Genomic DNA, 23,286 nt, shown 5'->3' with positions numbered 1-23,286 from the left:
ATTCAGCCCCCATGGTGTGAGCTTAAAGGGGCTGTCCAGTGTAAGATGAGTCTGCAGTCTATGTATCTCTCTATGTGACTGCAGACTCATGCACCCTCCCAGCTCACACTGTCTGCCCTGTGAGGACTGATAAATCTGCAGTCACATAGAGACACACAGTGACTGCAGACTTCTCATTTTACACTGTCCCATAGAGAATCCCAGGGAATGGCCCATATTTCCAGGCTTGTCAACTCCCCTGATATGTCTGGAAGACTCCCAGATAAAGGCAGGGCTCATGGACGTCCAGAAACTTACAGAAGTGCAGAGAATAATAAATGTGACCAATCAGCGCTGCCGAGCACTGAAGCGGCGGGAGAATAGAGCTCTGCCTGTTATGTTAGGCCTCAGGCGGGGCCGGGGGCAATTGCCCTGCGCTGGTCGCCTAGCAGCAGCTCAGGGCCTCTCAACCTAACATACTCTGGCAGCCGCACGGTACTTTGAGAAGCTCCCCTGAGTCCTGACCAGAAGCATTACGCTGATTGGTGGATCAGAAGAGGCTGCTGTGTCCTTCCTGCTGTCTGATTGGTGAAGCAGCAATCACTAAGGAGTGCAATGTTTGCTTTCTGCTATCTGATTGGTGGAGCAGCAATCACCAAAGGTTGTATCACCCCAATCATACAGCAGGAAGCAGACCGGCTGCACCGCTGAGGAGGCTGCTGGTGAAGGAAACGTCGTGCAGAAATGTGAGTTACATCATTCACTTCTGGAGGCTTCTGGTGAGGTCTCTCTGCTTCTGAGGTGTTTGGGGGTAGAGAGGGTGAAACTGAGCTAGAGAGGAGCAGGTGGGCACGTGTCTGGGTGAGGCCGAACCAGGAGAGGAATTATCAGTATGTCTCCTGCGTGATGATAGCCAGCCTAGGCCCTAAACTGCAGTGCATTCATGTTTGTGTACATCTGTGTGCATAGTGACCTGTGTGTGTGCGCGCCTCTGTGCATAGTGACCTGTGTGTGTGCCTCTGTGTGCATAGTGACCTGTGTGTGTGTGCCTCTGTGTGCATAGTGACCTGTGTGTGTGCGCCTCTGTGTGCATAGTGACCTGTGTGTGCCTCTGTGTGCATAGTGACATGTGTGTGTGTGCCTCTGTGTGCATAGTGACATGTGTGTGCTCCTCTGTGTACATAGTGACCTGTGTGTGCCTCTGTGTGCATAGTGACATGTGTGTGTGCCTCTGTGTGCATAGTGACCTGTGTGTGCGCCTCTGTGCATAGTGACCTGTGTGTGTGTGCCTCTGTGTGCATAGTGACCTGTGTGTGCGCCTCTGTGCATAGTGACCTGTGTGTGTGTGCCTCTGTGTGCATAGTGACATGTGTGTGCTCCTCTGTGTGCATAGTGACCTGTGTGTGTGCGCCTCTGTGTGCATAGTGACCTGTGTGTGTGCCTCTGTGTGCATAGTGACCTGTGTGTGTGTGCCTCTGTGTGCATAGTGACATGTGTGTGTGCCTCTGTGTGCATAGTGACCTGTGTGTGTGTGCCTCTGTGTGCATAGTGACCTGTGTGTGTGCTCCTCTGTGTGCATAGTGATATGTGTGTGCTCCTCTGTGTACATAGTGACATGTGTGTGCTCCTCTGTGTACATAGTGACATGTGTGTGCTCCTCTGTGTGCATAGTGACATGTGTGTGCTCCTCTGTGTGCATAGTGACATGTGTGTGCTCCTCTGTGTACATAGTGACCTGTGTGTATGGTGACCTGTGTGTGCTCCTCTGTGTACATAGTGACCTGTGTGTATGGTGACCTGTGTGTGCTCCTCTGTGTACATAGTGACATGTGTGTGCTCCTCTGTGTGCATAGTGACATGTGTGTGCTCCTCTGTGTGCATAGTGACATGTGTGTGCTCCTCTGTGTACATAGTGACATGTGTGTGCTCCTCTGTGTACATAGTGACATGTGTGTGCTCCTCTGTGTACATAGTGACATGTGTGTGCTCCTCTGTGTGCATAGTGACATGTGTGTGCTCCTCTGTGTGCATAGTGACATGTGTGTGCTCCTCTGTGTACATAGTGACCTGTGTGTATGGTGACCTGTGTGTGCTCCTCTGTGTATGGTGACCTGTGTGTGCTCCTCTGTGCATGGTGACCTGTGTGATCCTCTGTGTGCATAGTGACATGTGTGTGCTCCTCTGTGTACATAGTGACCTGTGTGTGCTCCTCTGTGTATGGTGACCTGTGTGTGCTCCTCTGTGTACATAGTGACATGTGTGTGCTCCTCTGTGTACATAGTGACATGTGTGTGCTCCTCTGTGTGCATAGTGACCTGTGTGTGCTCCTCTGTGTATGGTGACCTGTGTGTGCTCCTCTGTGTGCATAGTGACCTGTGTGTGCTCCTCTGTGTATGGTGACCTGTGTGTGCTCCTCTGTGTGCATAGTGACCTGTGTGTGCTCCTCTGTGTATGGTGACCTGTGTGTGCTCCTCTGTGTGCATAGTGACCTGTGTGTGCTCCTCTGTGTATGGTGACCTGTGTGTGCATAGTGACCTGTGTTTGCATAGTGACCTGTGTGTGCTCCTCTGTGTATGGTGACCTGTGTGTGCTCCTCTGTGTGCAGAGTGACCTGTGTGTGCTCCTCTGTGTATGGTGACCTGTGTGTGCATAGTGACCTGTGTTTGCATAGTGACCTGTGTGTGCTCCTCTGTGCATGGTGACCTGTGTGTACATCTGTGTGCATAGTGACATGTGTGTGCTCCTCTGTGTGCATAGTGACCTGTGTGTGTGTCTGTGTGTGCCTCTGCGTGCATAGTGTTGTGTGCACGCCTTTGTGTGCATGGTGACCTCTGTGTGCATAGTTACCTGTGTGTGCGCTTCTGTGTGCATAGTGATGTGTGTATACTGCTGTGTATGTGGTGACCTCTGTGTGCCTCTGTGACATGTGTGCTCCTTTTTAATTGATCATGTCTGTGTGCCTCTGTGTTCGTGATAACGTGTGTGTGCCTATGTGTATGTGGTGACTCACGACAGTTTAAAGGGAATCTGTCACCACTTTGACCTTTTTTAACTGTTAATATGGGCATACAGGTTATACAAAGCTGAAAATGCCATACCTGTATGTTTTGTAGTGGAAAAATGATCTTTTATCGCTTTATGTAAATGAGCTATTCCAGGCTATGGGGCGGATGCAATCTGGAAGGTAACTCCGCCTGCAGAGATTATTTTAAATAAAAGCTGTGAGATACTGACACAGAACAGGAGAAATGAAATTTGTCTTGCAAACACATTTTTTGCAGCTCCATGAGCTCTGCTTTATTGCAACAATGTTGCAAGCTGAGAGGCACCTGCAGAAGAGACACAGCTCTGCTGAGAGATCAGATAAGGCTAGGTTCACATTTCCGTTGTTTTGCATCAGTCAGGCTTGTTTCACACTTGCGTTGGACGAGATCCGTAGCATTGCGTTGTGTGACGCATGCGACGGATGCGTTGCATATAGTGGCACAACGGATGCTACGGATCGTACAAATAACGCAATCCGTTATAGGTTTTTTTTCCTTGACTTTACACTTCTGAGCATGCGCAGTTGTGTAAAGACGGATGCGTTAACGGAATCCGTCAAAATGACGGATTCTAACGGAATCCGCCACCATAGGCGTCCATTATAAAAACAACGGACGCCGACGGAATCCTGCAGGTTGCGTTTTTTTGACACTCCGCCAAGTGCAGAAAAACGCTACATGCAGCGTTCCATCCGCCCGACGGTTACTGACGGTCAGCGTCAAAACAACTGATGCGCCGCGGGGCGGATGCAATGCAAGACCATCCATTGCTATCCGTATCTAGCATATGATAGATAGATAGATATCTAGTCTATGAGGAATATAACGGTTTCCTGCAACGGTTACCGTAATTCCTCAAGGCTGCGGATAGCAACGGAAGCTGTCCAACGCAAGTGTGAAAGTAGCCTCACATGTGTTGCTGGACGCTTGTGACTGATGCGTTGTACAACGGATGACAAAGAACAGAAATCATTGTCGTACTCCGTTGTGTGCGGGGGGCGGAGCGCGAGGTGTGCGGGGCCGTGGCGCTGAGGACGTCAGTGCCGCGGGGACTGCAGGGCTGGGGACAAGTGAGTGTGTGTGTGTACACATGCGGAGTGCGGGAGGGGGCGGAGCTGAGTGGGGAAGTGTCGGCCTCCTTGTACACGTATCCATGGTTAAGATCGGGTAACTAAAAGCAAAGCACTTTTTGCTTGGTTACCCGATATTTAGCTTGGATACCAGCGTACACCGCTTAGCGCTGGCTCCCTGCACACGTAACCAGTGTAAATATCGGGTAACTAACCAAAGCGCATTGCTTGGTTACCCGATGTGTATCCTGGTTATGGGTGCAGGGAGCCAGAGAGAGCATGCGCAGCAAAATCCTACGGATTGCGCTGCTCAAAAAACGTTACAGGCTGCGTTGCTCCCGCCCGGCAGTCAGTTAAAAAACGACTGACTGCGACGCAGTGGATGCAACGCAGCATCATCAGTCGCAATCCGTCACTAATAGAAGTCTATGGGGAAAAACTGGATTCCTGCAAAATATTTTGCAGGATACCATAATTCCTCAAGGCGACAGATTGTGACTGATGCAAAACAACAGAAGTGTGAACCTAGCCTAAGGCTAATTTCACACATCAGTTTTTTTCCATCAGGCACAATCCGGAAAAAAACGGGTAAAACGGATCCGGCGCCAGATCCGTTTTATCCCCATTGATTTGTATTAGTGCCGGATTGTGCCTGATGGCCTTGCGTTGCATCCGGCTTTTGCCGGATCTGTCATAATTGCCTAAAGCGGCGGCCGGAGGGAACGTATCTTGTAACGTTTTTTTGTCCGGCAAAAAAAACGCATTGCGACGTATCCGACGCGATACGGCATGTTTTACAATGGAAGCCTATGGATGCCGGATCCGGCGTAATGCGGTAAAAAACGGATGTGGCCGCCGGATCCGTTTTTGTAAACTGAGCATGCTCCAATGTATTGAAAAAAACGGATCCAGCAAAAAAAACGGACGAAAAGGATGTAAAAACGGATGCGCCGAATCCATTTTTTGACGGATCAGGTATATTGGAACCGTCAAAAAAAAGAATCAGACACATCAGTTTTTGCATATTCTGCGCCGGATCCGTTGCATCAGGCACACGCCGGATTGTGCCTGATGCCAAAAACTGATGTGTGAAATTAGCCTAACAGAGTCACACATCACACAGATAACGCCCCTGTTATATAAAATAATATCTGGAGGCGGAGTGATCTTCCATGCAGGATCCGCCCCATAGCCTGGAAGAGCTCATTTACATAAAGTGATAAGAGATAATATTTCTACAGCAAGGCATGTGATATGAGACATAAGGCTATATGCGTGCGCTGCGTTTTTTGTCGCATTTTTTGGTGCAGTTTTGTTAGAACTTTCTCACTTTTGACTTCACAGTAAAGTCTATAGGGTGCTTTACACGCTGCGACATCGCGGGCGTGAGCCCCCGCTCCCGTCGTTCGTGCGATATGTTGTGATCGCTGCCGTAGCGAACATTATCGCTACGGCAGTGTCACACGCACATACCTGTTGTGCGACGTAGCTGTTGCTGCCGAACAATTCCTCCTTCAAGGGGGAGGTGCGTTCGGCGTCACAGCGACATCACAAAACGGCCGTCCAATAGCAGAGGAGGGCGGAGATGAGCGGCCGGAACATGCCGTCCACCTCCTTCCTTCCTTATTGCCGGTGGACGCAGGTAAGGAGATGTGAGGAGAGGTGAGGCGATAGCGATGTGTGACGCCGCAGGAACGACGAACAACCAGCGGCATGCACCACCAACGATATGAAAAGGAGCGACGTGTCAAGGATCAACGATTTTTGACGTTTTTGCCATCGTTGATCGTCGCTCCTAGGTGTCACACGCTGCGATGTCACTAACAACACCGGATGTGCGTCACTAATGACGTGACCCCGACGATATATCGTTAGCGATGTCGCAGCGTGTAAAGCACCCTTATAAGAAATCAAATTTGCTGTGCGCACGTTGCAGTTTTTTCATCTGCAGTTTATTTGTCACAAATTTCTTACAAAAACAATGCAGCATGTTCTATCTTCTTGGATTTTTGTCACTTTCCACTGAAAAACGCATGAAATCAGAATTGACAAAGCTCACCATCTTTACAAGTGTTTTTACATTTCCAGGCAGTCTGTGACAAGTTGCAGTTTGGGTGCAGATAATACTGCAGTGTGCCCATATACCCTAAGGCCTCATGCGCACACTGCGTTTTTGCCACGTTTTTGTGGGTGCAGTTTGCTTCATCAAACTGCATGCATTTCCTTCACTAGCAAAGTCTATGAGATTTCAGTTTTTCTATCCGCACATTGCAGCTTGTTTTGGCTGCACTTTGTGGTGACCAGAAAACTGCAGCATGTCAAGTCTTTCTACAATTTTGAGCTCTCCAAGCAATAGATTTCACTTAAAAAACGCATTGGCAAAAACATGCATTTTTTGGATGCGTTTTTGCTGCGGGTGCATTTTTTTGTGCCAGAAACGTACATCTTTGTGGTCACCGCAAACATGCAGCGTGCGCACATAGCCTTAAGGCAGGGGTCTCAAACTCGGCTGGGTGTATGGGCCGCACAGAGGAAAAAAATAATTTGGGGGGCCACATTCTTTGCATGACAAAGTGACATTTTTATTGGTACCATATTTTATTTTTTTCTTTCACACCTTTGGATGACTGATTTTGAACATTTCTCACTTGTTTATTATAACAAATGTGCACATTCTTTGTTTAAATATGAAAAAAAATTTGATGGGAAAAAAAAGTCATGCCTTATTTTTTTTTTTACATTTTATCCCTTTCTTGTAACTAATAGTGTTATAATTATCACTATATAGAAATTTTGGCCAACATCTTTTAGTAATGTTCCCCATCTTGTTCTAATGTGCCCATCTTCGTCCCCTTGTAGTATTGTGCCCCATCCTACAGTAATGTGCTCATCCTTGTCCCCATCCTATAGTAATGTGCTCATCCTTGTCCCCATCCTATATTAATGTGCCCAGCCTTGTCCCCATCTTATAGTAATGTTCTCCATCCTTGTCCCCTTGTAGTATTGTGCCCCATCCTACAGTAATGTGCTCATCCTTGTCCCCATCTTATAGTAATGTCCCAGCCTTATCATCCTGTAGTAATGTGTCCAGCCTTGTTCCCATCTTATAGTAATGTTGCCCATCCTTGTCCCCTTGTAGCAATCTCCCTGTCCTGTAGTACTGTCCCCATCCTATGGTTGTCCCATTCTATAGTAATGTGCCCATCCTACAGTAATGTCCTTATCCTATAGTAATGTGCCAACCTTGTCCCCATCCTATAGTACTGTGCCAACCTTGTCCCCATCCTATAGTAATGTCCCCAGCCTTGTCCCCATCTTATCATAATGTGCCCATCCTGTAGTAATGTGTCCATCCTTGTCCCCATCCTATAGTAATGTCCCTATCCTATAGTAATGTCCCCAGCCTTATCCCTATCCTATAGTAATGTTTCCCATCCTTGTCCCCTTGTAGTAATGCCTCTATCCTGTAGTACTGTGCCCATGCTAGTGCCCATCCTATAGTAATGACCCCATCCTTGTCCCCATTCTATAGTAATGTCCCCATCGAATAGTATTATAATATATATATAATAGTATTATAATAGTATATATATAATGTCCCCGTCATTTAGTAATGTCCCCAGCCTTGTCCCCATCCTATAGTCATGTGCCAACCTTGTCCTCATCCTATAGTAATGTGCCCACCTTGTCCCCATCCTATAGTCATGTGCCCACCTTGTCCCCATCCTATAGTCATGTACCCACCTTGTCCCCATCCTATAGTCATGTGCCCACCTTGTCCCTATTCTATAGTAATGTGCCCACCTTGTCCCTATTCTATAGCCATGTGCCCACCTTGTCCCTATTCTATAGTAATGTGCCCACCTTGTCCCTATTCTATAGTAATGTGCCCACCTTGTCCCCATCCTATAGTCATGTACCCACCTTGTCTCTATTCTATAGTCATGTGCCCACCTTGTCCCTATTCTATAGTCATGTACCCACCTTGTCCCTATTCTATAGTAATGTGCCTACCTTGTCCCTATCCTATAGTCATGTGCCCACCTTGTCCCCATCCTATAGTCATGTGCCCACCTTGTCCCCATCCTATAGTCATGTACCCACCTTGTCCCCATCCTATAGTCATGTACCCACCTTGTCCCCATCCTATAGTCATGTGCCCACCTTGTCCCTATTCTATAGTCATGTGCCCACCTTGTCCCCATCCTATAGTCATGTGCCCACCTTGTCCCCATCCTATAGTCATGTACCCACCTTGTCCCCATCCTATAGTCATGTACCCACCTTGTCCCCATCCTATAGTCATGTGCCCACCTTGTCCCTATTCTATAGTAATGTCCCCATCCTGTAGTAATGGGTGGGGGCAGTGGCGGCGGCTGAAAGGGGGCAGTGGCTATAACTTACTGATCGGTTTCCTCAGCTTCCACAGATGCTGGAGTGAAGGTGAGGGGACCGGTCTCCGGCCTCAGATCCACAGTGATTGGAGAGATCGGTCACAAGGCCGTTCTCTGCAGTCAGAGTTGGGGGCGGGTGAAACAGAGGTCACCCAGCTCCAGCCAATGATCAGGACTACAGCTGCACTGATCATGGTTGGATTTCAATGTTTCATCCATTTTCAAAATCTGAAACATTACAGTGGCTGTGATTAGCTGAGCGGCATTCGTCAGCCAATCATAGCCTCCGTAGGTCCAGGGAGGAGACACCACCCCTCCTGAGGTCCCCTCCTCCCCGTATCTAAGGTATTTGCAAAGCGATCGCAGCCCCCGGTACTCCGGGGCCGCGATTTCGCCATGACGTACTGGGTACGTCATGGGTCCTTAAAGGGGTTGTCCGACATAACAAAAATGTTTGAGTTTAAGCTAATCTGTGCTGTATTGTCATATTAATCACCCCTACATTGTTATTTTTTGTTTTCTAACTTTTGTTCCTCTTGAATTATACCTTTATTCTGTGCAGATCTTGTTTACATTCAGCTCCAGCAAACATGACCACTTCCTGTGCCAAACCTCAGTCAGAGCTGGCACCGCCCGGCCTCAGTGTCCAGCCCCACTCCAGTGTCCAGCCGCACCCTCTGCCCGCCCCTTGCAGACACATTCCCTGTCAGTATATTCTGCCCCAGCACTGACCTCTCATCACTACACGGCAGGATACTACACGGCAGGATACTACATGGCAGATCACTACAGGGCAGCACATTACAGGACACTACAGAACAGGACACTACAGGGCAGCACACTACAGGGCAGCACACTACAGGGCAGCACACTACAGGACACTACAGGACAGGACACTACAGGGCAGCACACTACAGGGCAGCACACTACAGGACAGGACACTACAGGGCAGCACATTACAGGACACTACAGGACAGGACACTACAGGGCAGCACACTACAGGGCAGCACACTACAGGACAGGACACTACATGGCAGCACATTACAGGACACTACAGGGCAGCACACTACAGGGCAGCACACTACAGGGCAGCACACTACAGGACAGGACACTACAGGGCAGCAGATTACAGGACACTACAGGACAGGACACTACAGGGCAGCACACTACAGGGCAGCACACTACAGGGCAGCACACTACAGGACAGGACACTACAGGGCAGCACACTACAGGACAGGACACTACAGGGCAGCACATTACAGGACACTACAAGGCAGCACATTACAGGACACTACAGGACAGGACACTACAGGGCAGCACATTACAGGACAGGACACTACAGGGCAGCACATTACAGGACACTACAAGGCAGCACATTACAGGACACTACAGGACAGATCACTACAGGGCAGCACATTACAGGACACTACAGGACAGGACATTACAGGGCAGCACATTACAGGGCACTACAGGGCAGCACACTACAGGGCAGCACATTACAGGGCACTACAGGGCAGGACACTACAGGGCACTACAGGGCAGCACACTACAGGGCACTACAGGGCAGCACACTACAGGGCACTACAGGGCAGCACATTACAGGGCACTATAGGGCAGCACACTACAGGGCACTACAGGGCAGCACATTACAGGACACTAGAGGACAGGACACTACAGGGCAGCACATTACAGGGCACTACAGGGCAGCACACTACAGGGCAGCACATTACAGGGCACTACAGGGCAGGACACTACAGGGCAGCACATTACAGGACACTACAGGGCAGCACATTACAGGACACTACAGGGCAGCACATTACAGGGCACTACAGGGCAGCACACTACAGGGCACTACAGGGCAGCACACTACAGGGCAGCACACTACAGGGCAGCACATTACAGGGCACTACAGGGCAGCACACTACAGGGCACTACAGGGCAGCACACTACAGGGCAGCACATTACAGGGCACTACAGGGCAGGACACTACAGGGCAGCACATTACAGGACACTACAGGGCAGCACATTACAGGACACTACAGGGCAGCACATTACAGGGCACTACAGGGCAGCACACTACAGGGCACTACAGGGCAGCACACTACAGGGCAGCACATTACAGGGCACTACAGGGCAGGACACTACAGGGCACTACAGGGCAGCACACTACAGGGCACTACAGGGCAGCACACTACAGGGCACTACAGGGCAGCACATTACAGGGCACTATAGGGCAGCACACTACAGGGCACTACAGGGCAGCACATTACAGGACACTAGAGGACAGGACACTACAGGGCAGCACATTACAGGGCACTACAGGGCAGCACACTACAGGGCAGCACATTACAGGGCACTACAGGGCAGGACACTACAGGGCAGCACATTACAGGACACTACAGGGCAGCACATTACAGGACACTACAGGGCAGCACATTACAGGGCACTACAGGGCAGCACACTACAGGGCACTACAGGGCAGCACACTACAGGGCAGCACACTACAGGGCAGCACATTACAGGGCACTACAGGGCAGCACACTACAGGGCACTACAGGGCAGCACACTACAGGGCAGCACATTACAGGGCACTACAGGGCAGGACACTACAGGGCAGCACATTACAGGACACTACAGGGCAGCACATTACAGGACACTACAGGGCAGCACATTACAGGGCACTACAGGGCAGCACGCTACAGGGCACTACAGGGCAGCACACTACAGGGCAGCACATTACAGGGCACTACAGGGCAGCACACTACAGGGCACTACAGGGCAGCACACTACAGGGCAGCACACTACAGGGCAGCACATTACAGGGCACTACAGGGCAGGACACTACAGGGCAGCACATTACAGGACACTACAGGGCAGCACATTACAGGACACTACAGGGCAGCACATTACAGGGCACTACAGGGCAGCACACTACAGGGCACTACAGGGCAGCACACTACAGGGCAGCACACTACAGGGCAGCACATTACAGGGCACTACAGGGCAGCACACTACAGGGCACTACAGGGCAGCACACTACAGGGCAGCACATTACAGGGCACTACAGGGCAGGACACTACAGGGCAGCACATTACAGGACACTACAGGGCAGCACATTACAGGACACTACAGGGCAGCACATTACAGGGCACTACAGGGCAGCACACTACAGGGCACTACAGGGCAGCACACTACAGGGCAGCACATTACAGGGCACTACAGGGCAGGACACTACAGGGCACTACAGGGCAGCACACTACAGGGCACTACAGGGCAGCACATTACAGGGCACTATAGGGCAGCACACTACAGGGCACTACAGGGCAGCACATTACAGGACACTAGAGGACAGGACACTACAGGGCAGCACATTACAGGGCACTACAGGGCAGCACACTACAGGGCAGCACATTACAGGGCACTACAGGGCAGGACACTACAGGGCAGCACATTACAGGACACTACAGGGCAGCACATTACAGGACACTACAGGGCAGCACATTACAGGGCACTACAGGGCAGCACACTACAGGGCACTACAGGGCAGCACACTACAGGGCAGCACACTACAGGGCAGCACATTACAGGGCACTACAGGGCAGCACACTACAGGGCACTACAGGGCAGCACACTACAGGGCAGCACATTACAGGGCACTACAGGGCAGGACACTACAGGGCAGCACATTACAGGACACTACAGGGCAGCACATTACAGGACACTACAGGGCAGCACATTACAGGGCACTACAGGGCAGCACACTACAGGGCACTACAGGGCAGCACACTACAGGGCAGCACACTACAGGGCAGCACATTACAGGGCACTACAGGGCAGCACACTACAGGGCACTACAGGGCAGCACACTACAGGGCACTACAGGGCAGCACACTACAGGGCACTACAGGGCAGCACATTACAGGACAGGACACTACAGGGCAGCACATTACAGGACACTACAGGGCAGCACATTACAGGACACTACAGGACAGATCACTACAGGGCAGCACATTACAGGACACTACAGGACAGGACACTACAGGGCAGCACATTACAGGGCACTACAGGGCAGCACACTACAGGGCAGCACATTACAGGGCACTACAGGGCAGGACACTACAGGGCAGCACATTACAGGGCACTACAGGGCAGGACACTACAGGGCAGCACACTACAGGGCACTACAGGGCAGCACACTACAGGGCAGCACATTACAGGGCACTACAGGGCAGCACACTACAGGGCACTACAGGGCAGCACACTACAGGGCACTACAGGGCAGCACACTACAGGGCACTACAGGGCAGCACATTACAGGACAGGACACTACAGGGCAGCACATTACAGGACACTACAGGGCAGCACATTACAGGACACTACAGGACAGATCACTACAGGGCAGCACATTACAGGACACTACAGGACAGGACACTACAGGGCAGCACATTACAGGGCACTACAGGGCAGCACACTACAGGGCAGCACATTACAGGGCACTACAGGGCAGGACACTACAGGGCAGCACATTACAGGACACTACAGGACAGGACACTACAGGGCAGCACATTACAGGACACTACAGGACAGGACACTACAGGGCAGCACATTACAGGGCATTACAGGGCAGCACACTACAGGGCACTACAGGGCAGCACACTACAGGGCAGCACATTACAGGGCACTACAGGGCAGCACACTACAGGGCACTACAGGGCAGCACACTACAGGGCAGCACATTACAGGACAGGACACTACAGGGCAGCACATTACAGGACACTACAGGGCAGCACATTACAGGACACTACAGGACAGATCACTACAGGGCAGCACATTACAGGACACTACAGGACAGATCACTACAGGGCAGCACATTACAGGATACTACAGGACAGATCACTACAGGGCAGCACATTACAGGACACTACAGGGCAGCACATTACAGGGCAGCACATTACAGGGCACTACAGGGCAGCACACTACATGGCAGCACATTACAGGACACTACAGGACAGGACACTACAGGGCAGCACATTACAGGACACTACAGGACAGGACACTACAGGGCAGCACATTACAGGGCACTACAGGGCAGCACACTACAGGGCACTACAGGGCAGCACACTACAGGGCAGCACATTACAGGACACTACAGGGCAGCACATTACAGGACACTACAGGGCAGCACATTACAGGACACTACAGGACAGATCACTACAGGGCAGCACATTACAGGACACTACAGGACAGATCACTACAGGGCAGCACATTACAGGACACTACAGGACAGGACACTACAGGGCAGCACATTACAGGGCACTACAGGGCAGCACACTACAGGGCACTGCAGGGCAGCACACTACAGGGCAGCACATTACAGGACAGGACACTACAGGGCAGCACATTACAGGACACTACAGGGCAGCACATTACAGGACACTACAGGACAGATCACTACAGGGCAGCACATTACAGGACACTACAGGACAGGACACTACAGGGCAGCACATTACAGGGCACTACAGGGCAGCACACTACATGGCAGCACATTACAGGACACTACAGGACAGGACACTACAGGGCAGCACATTACAGGACACTACAGGACAGGACACTACAGGGCAGCACATTACAGGGCACTACAGGGCAGCACACTACAGGGCACTACAGGGCAGCACACTACAGGGCAGCACATTACAGGGCACTACAGGGCAGCACACTACAGGGCACTACAGGGCAGCACACTACAGGGCACTACAGGGCAGCACATTACAGGACAGGACACTACAGGGCAGCACATTACAGGACACTACAGGGCAGCACATGAAAGGACACTACAGGGCAGCACATTACAGGGCAGCACACTACAGGGCACTACAGGGCAGGACACTACAGGGCAGCACATTACAGGACACTACAGGGCAGGGCACTACAGGGCAGCGCACTACACTACAGCATTGCAAATAACAGCCCCACATCGGGCTCTGCACCCCACACCACATCGGGCTCTGCACCCCACACCACATCGGGCTCTGCACCCCACACCACATCAGGCTCTGCCCCGCATACACACACATCGGGCTGTGCACCGCATACACAAACATACATACACACACACACACATCGGGCTGGCTGTGCACCACAAACACACACACACACACACCACCCCATAGGGAGTACATACTCACCCGTCATCGGTCCCTGCCGCTCCTGCACGTTTGCGCGCTGTCTGTGCTCTAGACATATCAGCACAGTGGTGACGTCACCGCTGTGCTGAAGAGAGCTCAGACAGCGTGCAAGATGAGAAGCAGCGCTGCGCTGCTTCTCATCAGCACTTTCAAATGTACCGGCATCACAGATCACCGATATTGAATGTGTGATCCTGAGCAGGGGGGCCGGTGCTGGAGCTGACACCATGGCAGCCGCCTCCAGGCCCCGCAGCCAGGTCACGGACCCCCACAGCAGTGCAGGGGGAGGTGCGGGGGAATGTGTGGGAGGGTGCAGGGAAGGGGGCGGGGTTCATCGCACTGTACAGCCCAGCAGGGAGGCGACATGCTGTTTCCACATTTGCATGTCAACATGGCCCTGCCCATGTAGACGTGCAATGACCGGAAGCAGCAAAATCGCGGCAGGAGCGGTCACATGACCGCTCTGAGCCGGGGGAGAGGGGCTGACAGCAGCGCAGGTAAGTGCTCTCTATCTACTTACCTGCCCCAATGTAGCCCAATAGGGAAATAATAAATAAAAGCAAATTAAGCCGGATAACCCCTTTAAGTACCAGGGAGCCATGACGTACCCAGTACGTCATAGGTCGCTAAGGGGTTAATGTGCCGTCCTTCACATACACACAAATAAAAAAAAAACAAGACACGCCATTCTTCTCACCTGTCCCGCGTTCCCTCGGCTGCCTCATCTCTGCTTCTTGCTGTCTGCAGGCCGTGCCCCTGTTAACTATCTCGGCCGGTGCAGGGGCCGCAGCCCCTGGCAGCAATTTCTGTCAGATGATTATTTTGCTGGCACTGCGCGCGCAGAGCCCTTGACTCTGAGAGCACAGCGCCGGAAAAACATTCATCTAACAAAGTGCAGACAGTGGCTGCAGCCCCTGCAGCGGCCGTGAAAGTTAACAGGGAAACAGGCCTGGGGGACGCACGAAGCAGCCTAAGGGGCCGTATGCGGCAACGTGGGCCGCGTGTTTCAGACCTCTGCTTTAAGGTATGGCTTTTTTTCAGCTTTCTATAACCTGTATGCCCTTACTAATAGTTTAAAAAGGTCAAAGTGGTGACAGATTACCTTGAGGCTATGTGCGCACGTTGCGTAAATACATGCAGTTACGCTGCGCTTTGTAGCGCAGCGTAACTGCATGCGTCCTGCGTCCCCTGCACAGTCTATGGAGATTGTGCAGGGGGCGTGCGCACGTGGCGTTTTAGAGCGCAGCACTTTGGCTACTGCCGAAGCGCTGCGTAAAAAGAAGTGACATTTCACGTCTTCCGTGCGCTTTGCCGGCAGCTCCTGCTCTGTCTATGGGAGGAGCTGCAGGCAGAGCGCATGGAATCGGCTTCACTACTGACATTTCTGCAGCGATTTAAAACGCACATGTGCTCTTCAGATCGCTGCAGAAATTTCTGCAGTGAACTGTAGGCAACATGCGCACATAGCCTTAAGGGTACATTCACACGACCGTCCCGTTTTTGTGGACCGCAAAAAACGGTCCTGTTTTTCCACGGATGCATTCTTGTGACATCCGCATCCGTTCCGTTATGTATGCGGTCCGTGTGCCTTCCGTTTTTTTTGTGGCGATAGATAATAGATAGATCATAGATTAATAGATCGATGATAGATAGATACATAATAGATAGATAATAGATAGATAGATAGTTAGAAAGATACATAGATAGATAAGATAGATATATACGGTATAATGTCCCACTCTCCTGCATTTTGTAATCTTGCAGCCTTTAGTGCCTTCCAGGTGGCACTAAAGGGTGTTTAGCCTTGTACTTAGCAAAAAAATAAATAAATAATTTAAAAAACAACGTGTGGTCCCCTCTATTTGTTGTAGCCAGCTAAATTGAAGCAGACAATGGCAGCCTGCGGACTGCAGCTGGCAGCTTCACCTTGGCTGGTCATCCAAAATAGAGGGGACCCCTTGCTATTATTTTGAATTAAATAACTAATTTAAAACAAAAAGCGTGAGTTCCCACCCAAATTGGATAACCAGCCAAGGTAAAGTAGACAGCTGTGGTCTGGTATTCTCAGACTAAGGAGGTCCACGGTTATTGGACCCTCCCTAGCCTAAGAATAGCAGGCCGCAGCTGCCCCAGAAGTGGCAAATCCATTAGATGTGTCAATCGTGGCGCTTTTCCCCAGCTCATCCCATTGCCCTGGTGCGGTGGCAAACGGGGTAATATATGGTGTTGATACCAGCTGTGTAATGTCACCTGGCATCAAGCCCTGGCATTAGTAATGTCACAGCGTCTATCGATACTTGACATCACTAACCCAGTCAGTAATAAAAAAAAAAAAAAAAATAGACGACAAACAAATTTTTATTTGAAAAACCACTTCCCAACACATTAACTCTGTCGCCAATTTATTGACAAGAAAAAACAAATCCGGGTCCGGCGTAATCCAATAAGGGGGTCCCACAACAATCTAAAATAACTGTCCCAGCCAGTAAAGAACAGAATGTTCCCAATTGGCTGGGAGAGCAGTCCAGTGACCTGAGCTAACATCAATAGGTCAGGCTAGGTCACCACAGGGCATGACGAGCACTGACGTCATGAGGTTAGCTCAGTAGATTACCTGCGGTGATAAACTCCGCTGAACTCGTGACGTCAGTGCTCGTCACTTAGTTCCATGACCGCCGCGTTCCCACGCGAAGTATCGCGTGAGCCCATGACGTCTCCGCTAGTCACAGTCTCGGGCAGCTCGCGAGGCTTGATGTGATATCGCTGCGGGCATGGAAGTCAGTGATGAGCGCTGACATCACGAGTACAGCAGACGTCATCACCGCAGGTAATGAACTTGACTAACCTCCTGATGTTGGCGCTCGTCATCTCCGCAGCTGCTCGCACACTGCCGTGAGCCGCAGGGCTTTGGAGTCGGTAAGCAAAACCTGCGACTCCGACTCCTCAATTTCCCTTGCAACGACTCCGACTCCACAACTCCGACTCCCACATATATTGCTTATATTAAGTGAAAAATGTATTGTAGTACAATGTGAGCATCAGACATTTAATCAACCTTATGATACAATAAACAATATATTTAGATAGAACATAAAATCTATTTATTGGAATACAACTTTAGAACATAAAAAACTGTAATAAATTGTAAATATGTAGTGCACTATGTAATAAGATTATATATATATATATATATATACATATATATATACATATATATATATACACACAGTACAGACCAAAAGTTTGGACACACCTCATTCAAAGAGTTTTCTTTTTTTTCATGACTGAAAATTGTAGCTTCACATTGAAGGCATCAAAACTATGAATTAACACATGTGGAATGAAATACTTAACAAAAAAGTAGGAAACAACTGAAAATATGTCTTATATTCTAGGTTATTCAAAGTAGACACCTTTTGCTTTGATTACTGCTTTGCACACTCTTGGCATTCTCTTGATGACCTTCAATAGGTAGTCATCGGAAATGGTCTTCACTTCACAGGTGTGCCCTGTCAGGTTTAATAAGGGGGATTTCTTGCCTTATAAATGGGGTTGGGACCATCAGTTGTGTTGTGTAGAAGTCTGGTGGATACACAGCTGATAGTCCTACTGAACAGACTGTTAGGATTTGTATTATGGCAAGAAAAAAGCAGCTAAGTAAAGAAAAACGAGTAGCCATCATTACTTTAAGCAATGAAGGTCAGTCAGTCCGAAAAATTGGGAAAACTTTGAAAGTGTCCCCAAGTGCAGTGGCAAAAACCATCAAATGCTACAAAGAAACTGGCTCACATGAGGACCGCCCCAGGAAAGGAAGACCAAGAGTCACCTCTGCTGCAGAGGATAAGTTTATCAAAGTCACCAGCCTCAGAAATCGCAGGTTAACAGTAGCTCAGATTAGAGACCAGGTCAATGCCACACAGAGTTCTAGCAACAGACACATCTCTAGAACAACTGTTAAAAGGAGACTTTGTGCAGCAGGCCTTCATGGTAAAATAGCTGCAAGGAAACCACTGCTAAGGACAGGCAACAAGCAGAAGAGACTTGTTTGGGCGAAAGAACACAAGGAATGGGCATTAGACCAGTGGAAATCTGTGCTTTGGTCTGATGAGTCTAAATTTGAGATCTTTGGATCCAACCACCGTGTCTTTGTGCGACGCAGAAAAGGTGAACGGATGAACTCTACATGCCTGGTTTGCCTGGTTCCCACCGTGAAGCATGGAGGAGGAGGTGTGATGGTGTGGGGGTGCTTTGCTGGTGACACTGTTGGGAACCTATTCAATATTGAAGGAATACTGAACCAGTATGGCTACCATAGCATCTTGCAGCGGCATGCTATTTCATCCGGTTTCCGTTTAGTTGGACCAGCATTTATTTTTCAACAGGAGAATGACCCCAAACACACCTCCAGGCTGTGTATGGGCTACTTCACTAAGAAGGAGAGTGATGGGGTGCTACGCCAGATGACCTGGCCTCCACAGTCACCAGACCTGAACACAATTGAGATGGTTTCGGGTGAGCTGGACCATAGAGTAAAGGCAAAAGGGCCAACAAGTGCTAAGCATCTCGGGAACTCCTTCAAGGCTGTTGGAAGACCATTTTCGGTGACTACCGCTTGAAGCTCATCAAGAGAATGCCAAGAGTGTGCAAAGCAGTAATCAAAGCAAACTTTGAAGAACCTAGAATATAAGACATATTTTCAGTTTCACACTTTTTTAAGTATTTCATTCCACATGTGTTAATTCATAGTTTTGATGCCTTCAATGTGAATCTACAATTTTTAGAGTCATGAAAATAAAGAAAACTCTTTGAATGAGAAGGTGTGTCTAAACTTTTGGTCTGTACTGTATATATATGATATAAATATAAAGACTATGTAATAAAGTATGTGAGTGGCAGAAAACAGTTTTCAACAAAAACATACTAAATAACATTTGTGCAGTTTGAATTTGTTGTAAGAAATAGAATTGCCTCCATCAGATCCTCCTTCATAGGTGACCTCAAATCTGACCTAATAATTTTAAGGCTAGAGAACAACTTCTCTACACTAACTTGGGTTGGAGGCAAAGCCGTAACCACATGGGAAACATCTCTAACAATTTCCGAGTATAAAGGAATTGCCTCATGCACGGTCAGTTTTGATGAACGGTTGAATGTTTCTATTTCTTTGAGAGCAAGTAAAAAATGTTGCTGGAATATGGTCAATCTGCTTGCCTGCTCCTTGTCATACAAATACTTGTCAAAGTTAAATTCCTCATCTGATGAGGATGAAGATATGGCAGCAGTAGCACTGTCAGGACCCAAGTCCTCTTGCACCTGGCAATCCTGTAGGCCACTCATCCTAACTGCTACCTCAGTCAGAGCTTCTTTTCCTTTAGTAAGCTGTTGGTCATCAAGCAGTATACGATGACTTGGGTCCATATAAACAGCTGCCAGAAGAATTTTATTTTCCAATAGCTGTGTCTCTCCGTTTTATTGAAGCAGAAATGCCATCTGCGATTAGACCTCCTCTTTGGGACAGGCAAAGTAGCAAGTTCTTCCACTCCCTCATGAAAATGCCAGGAGTTAATCCTTGTAATTTTTTTAGTCACGGTAAATGGGTGATTAACCAATTCCTTCAGTTCAGGCACCTGTGGCCATTGACCTTCATTTAAGGTTACATGAGGGTTTACCATATCTATAAGAATCGGTTTTAGTTCAAGCAATCACTTACTCATTAAATAAGTGCTGCCCCACCGAGTGGCTTGATCGACAATTGCCCCTTTCCCAGCACGTCTCTTTAAGGCTGTGTGCACACGTTGCGTTTTTTACCGCGGAAACGCTGCGTTTTGAACCGCAGCGTTTCAGTGGCAAATTGCATGCGTTCAGCTTTCCCAGCAAAGTGTATGGGAAAGCTGAAAAATCAGTGCACACGCTGCGTTTCTTTCCGCAGCGTTTTGGATGCCAAAAATCGGTGTGGAAAGAAAAGCAGCATGTCACTTCTTTTGTGCGTTGTGGCTGCGTTCTCGCCCCCATTGAAATCAATGATGTGGGGTCAGAACGCAGCTACACCGCATGGAGCTGCTTTTTTGTTGCGGTCCGCGGCCTTTGTCGGCACGCCAGAACGCAGGCATTTACCTGGAAGTGAGGTCAAGAGGTTTCCTGTTGACCTCACTTCCTGGCAAAGCCCCCGGTGTCGCCAAAGTGCCCGCCCCGACCCCCGAGTCCCCGACCCCCCCTCCCGAAAATCCAACATGGCCGCGCGCACAGTAGCGCACCGGCCGCCCTGCTCCTATGATTTCTGTCGCATGTGTCTTGAGACATGCGACAGAAAAATGCCCCCCAGGCCCTGCCCGTTCACCCCAATTCCCCCCGGTGTCATACATACCTGTCCGGTCGCAGCGCTGATCCCCCGCGGCCCCCTCCTCCTTCACAGCAGACGCCGGCCGGTCACATGAGCAGAGCAGCTGACAGCCAGCACAGTGTTCAGTGTGAGCTGTGCTGGCTGCTCGGCACTCTGCAGCTGTGACCCGGGGAGAGTGGGTGCAGATTTTTGCACCCACTCTCCTCAAATGGAGGGTCTGCCCTCCTAGAAAATGGGGGATACGTTCCCTGAACGTGCCCCCATATTCTAGAAGGTCCAGAGGCGACGTGGGACATCCATATGGATTTCTGCTGACCCATTTTTTTTTTTATTAAATTGGAGAACAAGGGAATGATTTGGGGAGTGTTTTTTCTAATAAAAAATTTTTTGTTGTCTTTTTTTGCTTTTGTTTACTGTCAATTAGTTATGTCGGGTGTCTGATAGACGCCGTGACATCACTAATTGCTGGGCTTGATGCCAGGTGACATTACACATCTGGTATCAACCCCATTTATTACCCCGTTAGCCAACGCACCAGGGCGCGGGATGAGTTGGGGCGAAGCGCCAGGATTGGCGCATCTAATGGATGCGCCACTTCTGGGGCGGCTGCGGTCTGCTATTTTTAGGCTGGGAAGAGTCCAATAACCATGGCTCTTCCCACCCTGAGAATACCAGACCCCAGCTGTCAGCTTCACCTTGGCTGGTGATCTAATTTGGGGGGACCCCACATTATTTTTTTTTTTATTCTTTATTTATAAATAAAAAAAAAAAGCCTGGGGAGCCCTCCAAATTGATCACCAGCCAAGATGAAGCTGCCAGCTGTGGTTTGCAGGCTACAGCTGTCTGCTTTACCCTGACTGGCTATCAAAAATAGGGGGGACCCCACGCCATTTTTTTCATTGGTTTTTTTTTTTTTTTATTGGATAAATACTAAGCTAGGCACCCTTTAGTGCCACATGAAAGGTACTAAAGGTGCCAGCTTAGAATATGCAGGCGGGGGTGGGACGTTCTATATATTTGACATCCCTTCATCCATTGACGCTTTTTAGGCTGTGTGTCCACAATCAGGGTTTGCAGCGTTATGGGCGCTGAGTGTTTTCCCTGCGTCCATAACGCTGCGTTGTGCAGTAGAAGCACAGTGGAAGGATTTTTGGAGATCCCATGCCCACTGTGCTTCTTTTCTCCGCAGCATAAACTGACCGGTAGTGTGGCTTCCCGAGCCTCAGCATGTCAATTTATGCTGCGGAGACGAGAGTGTTCTCTGCAGGTAGCATAGAGCTCCACAGTGGCCTGAACCTAAATCGTGGGCATGGGCAGCTGCAGGAAGGCTGGCACTGTGTACTATACGCCATGTCGCTGGATCATGGCCACATAGCCTTAGGCCTCTTTCACACGTCAGTGATTCTGGTACGTTTGTGCTTTTTTTTAAACGTACCAGAATCACTGACATACGCAGACCCATTGTAATGAATGGGTATGCTCACACGTCAGTGATTTTTCACTGCACGTGTCTCCATGCGGCGTACCCGCGTGTGCGTGATTGCCGCACGGAGACATGTCCATTTTTTTCTGGCATCACTGATGTTCCACGGACCACGCAGTGGTGTGATCCGTGAAACACGTGCCAGAAAAAAACGTGCTTTTAAAATAAAAATCATTTTAACTCACCCGGCGTCCAGCGATGTCCTCTGCAGCCCGTGCAGCCTGCTGCTTCTGAGCCGGCTCATTATTGTCGCGCATATTCATGATGCACGACACAGCCGACCCGGAAGCAGCTGCTGCGGGGGTCAGCGCCGGCCGGATGCTGCACCGCGGGAGCGATCAGCACCATGGAGAGCGGGAGCGGGTGCAGGTGAGTTAATCTCTAAGTGCAATCACGGGCCACGGAGAACGGAGCCCGGATTGCACTTAGACAACCCATGTGTGCCGTGATTCACGGCACATGGAGGGACATGCGCGTGTTTTACACGCCAGTGAAAAAAGTCAGTGTTTTTCACTAACGTGTGAAACGGGCCTAAAAGTGAGAATATTGTTGCTACAGCAACATTTTGGGTGAAGTAGCTGTGGATTCAAAATGCTTAATATACTCCTGAATAAAATCCTTGAGGGGTGCAGATTCCAAAATGGGGTCACTTGTGGGGGTTTTCTGACGTATAGGTACCTAAGGGGCTTGGTGCGCGAAGTTTATTTCAACTTTTCCAAAATTCAAATGGTGCTCCTTCCATTCCAAGCCCTCCCATTTATCCAAACAGAATGTGGAGAAGGAAATGACAT

The 23,286-nt window shown here is 49.6% G+C and overlaps 1 protein-coding gene across 1 annotated transcript in view; it reads left to right on the top strand.

The window, feature by feature from the left end:
- Window positions 1–650: 650 nt before the first annotated feature.
- The window catches only part of LOC142296903 (E3 ubiquitin-protein ligase TRIP12-like), a 498,462-nt gene continuing 475,826 nt past the window's right edge, over window positions 651–23,286 (top strand). Inside the window, exon 1 of the mRNA XM_075341010.1 lies at window positions 651–725. The gene's annotated coding sequence lies outside the window, so the exon portion shown is untranslated. The remainder of the gene's footprint in view (window positions 726–23,286) is intronic.

Source organism: Anomaloglossus baeobatrachus, chromosome 3 (genome assembly GCF_048569485.1).
Source record: "Anomaloglossus baeobatrachus isolate aAnoBae1 chromosome 3, aAnoBae1.hap1, whole genome shotgun sequence".
NCBI lineage: Eukaryota > Metazoa > Chordata > Amphibia > Anura > Aromobatidae > Anomaloglossus > Anomaloglossus baeobatrachus.
Note: the sequence above shows the minus strand (reverse complement) of the source record. Positions and strands in the feature narration are given on the sequence as shown.